Genomic DNA, 6,581 nt, shown 5'->3' on the forward strand with positions numbered 1-6,581 from the left:
TTTATGTTGACGCTGGTAATAAAGGGAAACACAGATTTTAGTTGACTTCATGATCCTGCAAATATGACTGGACCTTTGCTGCTTTGATCAAGTAAAAGTAAATCTTTAATATGTTCACTGTCAGTCTGTGTCAGATCAGTCAGAATTCAGGAAACATTTTGCTGACTCTCACATTTTATTCAAAATTTACTTATTTGTTATTTGGGACCCAAAACTAACATCTGTAAAATATTCTGTCCTCAAAAATATTCTATTAATTAGCTTCACCTAGAGTCAGCTAGGTCGTCTTTTAGACAGAAAATAATACATTTTCTAGTGCTAGTAAGCTGTTATGTTAGTCAACATATTTCACAGAACTTAGTTTAAACTGACAATTAAATCAACTCTGAACAAAATCTGAGATGGTGGAAAAACAGCCACCTGAAATGATCAGTTTCAAACAGCAACAGACAGTAAAAGAATTTCATACCTTTCTGCTACGGCCGTCTCAAAGACCGGGATTTTCAGTGACACATCCTTGCAGCCGGTGTCAACACTGTTGATAAAAGGAAACACAGCTATAATTGTACTGCATGGAGTGAACAAATGGAAATAACACCAATATAATGCGTTCAATTAATTCAAAAGGGAACAGAAAGAGAAAGAATTTCATACATCTCGTCCGTGTCTTCATTGAGTGGAATCACTCGATTGCTGGTTTGCTGCTGGATACAAATACAAAAAAATAACTGTTAAAGAGAGCCGAGACAGACAACATACTACATTGTTTGTTCACTGGTTATTATTTGACATATTTAGCTTTGTTAAACCTAAAAAATGGCAAAATCTGGCAGCAAAAACACCAGATATTTTGATCAAGTTTGAAAAAAATTATAGGATACTGAACCATTCAAAAAATAAGATGAAAATATATACATATATTTTTTCTATGATTTTAGCCATTATCTGAACTAACAAAACAGAGAAATGTGGAAAATAACAGTAAATTGTAGAAGAAATAATGAGTAAAATGTACCTTAACATGACAGAGCCATCTGCCAAACCACCAGGTCTTTTTGGGTTTTGCCTCAGCAGGACTTGAGCCTGTGGTGGTTGGACACTCAGGGACATCCTGATTATTAACTTTTTCCTGTTAAACAGATAGAAAATCACTTGTGAGGAAATGTCACAGACACATACCTAACTGATAAACAGAAAAATATCAACAAACACATGAAGATTGTCACATTTCTGTGGAAATCATCTCAATCCATGAAATCAAATGAACAGTGAATAACAATAATAATAATAACAGCAGAGAATCAGATACTAACCTTTCTGCGTTTTCCGACACAGGAGAACATCGTGGTAGTTGTTTGATCTCTTCACTAAATGCTGTGATCTTTCTCCCAAGAAGTCCTCATCGAACTGAAGAGTTTCACAGAATTTCACCTCTTTAAAAATTCTAGAATGTTTTTGAAAAACAACAAACTTGGTTCATTTTATTGCTGCTTTTAAAATGTGCTTGCAACCAATTTTTTTTTGCTTTTGTTTAAGTTATACAAGCAGTTCTTTGACATTATCAGAATAAATACTCAAAATGTGTGAAGAATTAAGACATACATTTATTTTATTTTATGTTTTTAAAGGAGTTTATAACTAATGGTAGGAGTTTAAAGCTCCAGAAGGCTCAAGTTTGTCAATTCCTTACTGAGTCTTGAAAATAAATATGTAAAATACAACCATTTAACGGTGGCTGGTGTCTGAGGTGACCACAGATTTAATATTGTAACATAACACAGACATGTGAAAAAATTCATATGAACAATTCGAATGAAGTGAAGTGGTGGACAGCAGATTACTGGTTAGCACTTTCGCCTTGCAGCAAGAAGATCCCCGTTTCAAATCCCGGCTTGGGCCTGGGATCTTTCTGCATGTTCAGAAATGTTCAGATACAATTATCCCACCAAGGCTGTTTTTAACAGCATATGCATCACAAAGTGTTTAGATACTGTAGATATGTTCTAGATATCCTTTATATCTGAGCATTTAGCAAGTTGCTAACCGTGGATCCGCGGATTTACGCCGATTTAATTTCAAATTTGAACATTTCTGTGAATCGTCTAAATCCATTGAGAAAATTTTAGGGGGGTTAGGTACTTTATTGTTGCCAATGTTAACAAAACTCAAGTGAATAGTTGTGAAATATGCATTTTTTTGTAAAAATGTAGCATTTGTTTACTGCCAAGCCCACAGTTCTACAATTCTACAATTTCATTTAGCGGACGCTTTTGTCCAAAGCGACGTACAACACAAGCGAGAATTCAGACGTAAGGAAAAACCTTTAGTAAGTGCCAAAGTGCCATGAGTCATCATTCAGAGCGGTTCTGACTGGCGTATGCAGCTTCTCTGGTAGTATTAACTGCTCCATCACGAAGCTTTGATAGTTTCTCATGCAGCAGTGCATGATACCATTTCTCATCATTAACCTCCTCTGCTCCTTTAAAAGAATGCTCCTGTTCTGTCCTTTCTGTCTTCACATTTGCACTACAGTCTGAAGTGACGTATCTGGGCATATGTGTGTTGGGAATGGAACTTGTTAGTTTGCCAAGTTCTGGAGCGCAGCTTGCAACTCCTGGAAGCTCAAGAGTCTCGGCTTCATGGGTGCAGTTCTAGTATTGACCTCCTCATCAATAAGTCCTCTTAAGAACTACAATATTTTGTTCCTCTACCATCCTCCCTGATGTTTCCTAATCAGATTTTCAGCTCTGATTAGGAAATATCATCACTATTGGCAACATGAGAGCAAAATAATTCAATTCACATCACATAGATTTCATCAAAAATGTCAAAGAAATGATTGTTCCTGTGCAGCTAAACTGCCTTCCGAACTACATTTATGCTCAAATTTTGCATTCAGAGGTTGCTTGTGAATGAAGCAACACAATAATAAACTGCATCACAGTCAGCAGGAGGAGCTTGGGGTCGATGGAGGGCATTCATAGTGTACAACTCGTACACACATATTCACCTCTGTGGTTACATTTCACCACTTTTCCTGCAAAAAGCTCTCCACGTAGTGAGGCTAAATGCACCACTGCATTCAGATACTTTCATTTGAACTACTTCTTATTGGTAAAGCAATGCACCAAAGCCTGGTCCGTCTATCCTCGTACCGCCGTATTTACATGGAGCATTTTACAGCAAAAAGTCATATATAATGGGCACACATTGACCTCAGCCTCTGAGATGAAGTGTGATGTGGCTGCAAGATGCAGATTGTCGGGTCACACAGGAAGAAACAGAAAATAACTCAGAGCAACAAACAGAAGTGAGAGGTCACTATTGTGAGCACTGGCAGTTATATGATGCAAGCTGAAAGGCAAACAAAAAGAATCAACAGAAAATGGCATGCATAAACATCAACAACTGAACAATCAGTTTTCTTGTAAAATATCCAGAAAATGGTCAGATAAATAAAGTCAGATGATGACAACACATCCTGTTCCAACTCTCTTTTTGTAGTTCAGGTCTGTATGAACAAATGACACACTCTTGTATTTCACCTGTTCTTGTTTGTGACACAGAATAGAAGTTGTCAGTCAAGTTTCATGAATACATGAACACATCTTGATGTCAAATTTTTATACACTTATTCAAGAAACGATCAAAAGTACATTCAGTTCAGTTTAATGCAATTTTATTTACATAGCGCCAATTGCAGTTCAGATTGTGTCAAAAAGCTTGAGAGAACCCCTATGGCCTGAACCCCCACAGAGCAAGCCTGAAGGCGACAGTGGCAAGGAAAGAACCCTTTTAACAGGGAAGAAAAACCTTGAGCAGAACCAGACTCATGTGGGGGGACCCATCTGCTGCTGGCCGGCCGGGGAGAGAGGGATAGAGGGAGAGAGGGAGAGAGAGAGAGAGAGAGAGAGAGAGAGAGAGAGAGAGAGAGAGAGAGAGAGAGAGAGAGACAGAGACACAGAGACACAGAGACACAGAGACACACACAGAGAGACACAAACACTCGGACACTTTTCCGTGACACTCGGACGGACACACGGACGGACACTCGGACGGACACACGGACACTCAGACAGAGACAGACAGACACAGAGCTATTGACACTACCTAGGAAAAAAGAGAGAATAAAAAACATGTTAGAAAGAGGAAACATGTTAAGTTGCTGACATTGTTTTCATACAATGACAGAAAAATGTTGATAACAGCCACTTAATATTCTGTGAAATTAAATTGTGAGAATTTGATGTTTTTATGGTGGATTTTTCAATTTAACAGTTTTTTAAAATTTTGTATTAAATCAGTTTACATTTTATTTATACAATTTTGGATTAATATTTAGCTTATTATATAGAAAATTTTAGAAAACTATTTAGATTTTTATATATACACTTTTACATTGATGTTGAGATTATTATATGTAAAAATTTATATTAATATTCAGATTTTTGTATTTGATATTTTTGGTAAATAGTTTAATAATTATAAACAATATTTTAGACTAATATTATATATATATATTATATATATATTATATATATATATATATATATCTTTTTGATAGTTTTTTTAGTAATTATATAGAACATTTTTTATTAATATTTTGAATATTATACATAATATTTTAGCTCATTATTTTTGTAATTTCTCAGTTCCCCTAGCTTCCCTCATTCCCGTTCCACATTCAGACTCCACATGTTACTTTAACAGATGTTCAGTGATAATACTTGCAACATTTAGCCATGTGAAACATACTTGAAGGAAACACGACAAAACCGGCGCCACCATGGTTCCTTCTTCTTCTCAGTCATCACCGCCGTCGTCCCTGCAGTGGTGGTGGCGGGTGAAACCTCCTGGTCCTTTATGTTGACGCTGGTAATAAAGGGAAACACAGATTTTAGTTGACTTCATGATCCTGCAAATATGACTGGACCTTTGCTGCTTTGATCAAGTAAAAGTAAATCTTTAATATGTTCACTGTCAGTCTGTGTCAGATCAGTCAGAATTCAGGAAACATTTTGCTGAGCTCTCACATTTTATTCAAAATTTACTTATTTGTTATTTGGGACCCAAAACTAACATCTGTAAAATATTCTGTCCTCAAAAATATTCTATTAATTAGCTTCACCTAGAGTCAGCTAGGTCGTCTTTTAGACAGAAAATAATACATTTTCTAGTGCTAGTAAGCTGTTATGTTAGTCAACATATTTCACAGAACTTAGTTTAAACTGACAATTAAATCAACTCTGAACAAAATCTGAGATGGTGGAAAAACAGCCACCTGAAATGATCAGTTTCAAACAGCAACAGACAGTAAAAGAATTTCATACCTTTCTGCTACGGCCGTCTCAAAGACCGGGATTTTCAGTGACACATCCTTGCAGCCGGTGTCAACACTGTTGATAAAAGGAAACACAGCTATAATTGTACTGCATGGAGTGAACAAAATGGAAATAACACCAATATAATGCGTTCAATTAATTCAAAAGGGAACAGAAAGAGAAAGAATTTCATACATCTCGTCCGTGTCTTCATTGAGTGGAATCACTCGATTGCTGGTTTGCTGCTGGATACAAATACAAAAAAATAACTGTTAAAGAGAGCCGAGACAGACAACATACTACATTGTTTGTTCACTGGTTATTATTTGACATATTTAGCTTTGTTAAACCTAAAAAATGGCAAAATCTGGCAGCAAAACACCAGATATTTTGATCAAGTTTGAAAAAAATTATAGGATACTGAACCATTCAAAAAATAAGATGAAAATATATACATATATTTTTTCTATGATTTTAGCCATTATCTGAACTAACAAAACAGAGAAATGTGGAAAATAACAGTAAATTGTAGAAGAAATAATGAGTAAAATGTACCTTAACATGACAGAGCCATCTGCCAAACCACCAGGTCTTTTGGGTTTTGCCTCAGCAGGACTTGAGCCTGTGGTGGTTGGACACTCAGGGACATCCTGATTATTAACTTTTTCCTGTTAAACAGATAGAAAATCACTTGTGAGGAAATGTCACAGACACATACCTAACTGATAAACAGAAAAATATCAACAAACACATGAAGATTGTCACATTTCTGTGGAAATCATCTCAATCCATGAAATCAAATGAACAGTGAATAACAATAATAATAATAACAGCAGAGAATCAGATACTAACCTTTCTGCGTTTTCCGACACAGGAGAACATCGTGGTAGTTGTTTGATCTCTTCACTAAATGCTGTGATCTTTCTCCCAAGAAGTCCTCATCGAACTGAAGAGTTTCACAGAATTTCACCTCTTTAAAAATTCTAGAATGTTTTTGAAAAACAACAAACTTGGTTCATTTATTGCTGCTTTTAAAATGTGCTTGCAACCAATTTTTTTTTGCTTTTGTTTAAGTTATACAAGCAGTTCTTTGACATTATCAGAATAAATACTCAAAATGTGTGAAGAATTAAGACATACATTTATTTTATTTTATGTTTTTAAAGGAGTTTATAACTAATGGTAGGAGTTTAAAGCTCCAGAAGGCTCAAGTTTGTCAATTCCTTACTGAGTCTTGAAAATAAATATGTAAAATACAAC

The 6,581-nt window shown here is 35.6% G+C and overlaps 1 long non-coding RNA gene across 1 annotated transcript; it reads right to left on the bottom strand.

Moving 5' to 3' along the window:
* Window positions 1-3,609: 3,609 nt before the first annotated feature.
* LOC127531271 (uncharacterized) lies at window positions 3,610-5,908 on the bottom strand. The gene is made up of 5 exons (XR_007938223.1): window positions 5,877-5,908; window positions 5,517-5,566; window positions 5,331-5,396; window positions 4,756-4,872; window positions 3,610-4,110 (listed from the first exon to the last, which is right to left on the bottom strand). It is a non-coding gene; the product is annotated as an uncharacterized LOC127531271 (long non-coding RNA).
* Between the last annotated feature and the right edge of the window lie 673 nt (window positions 5,909-6,581).

The sequence above is a fragment of the Acanthochromis polyacanthus genome, chromosome 2 (assembly GCF_021347895.1).
Source record: "Acanthochromis polyacanthus isolate Apoly-LR-REF ecotype Palm Island chromosome 2, KAUST_Apoly_ChrSc, whole genome shotgun sequence".
In the NCBI taxonomy this organism is placed as follows: Eukaryota; Metazoa; Chordata; class Actinopteri; family Pomacentridae; genus Acanthochromis; species Acanthochromis polyacanthus.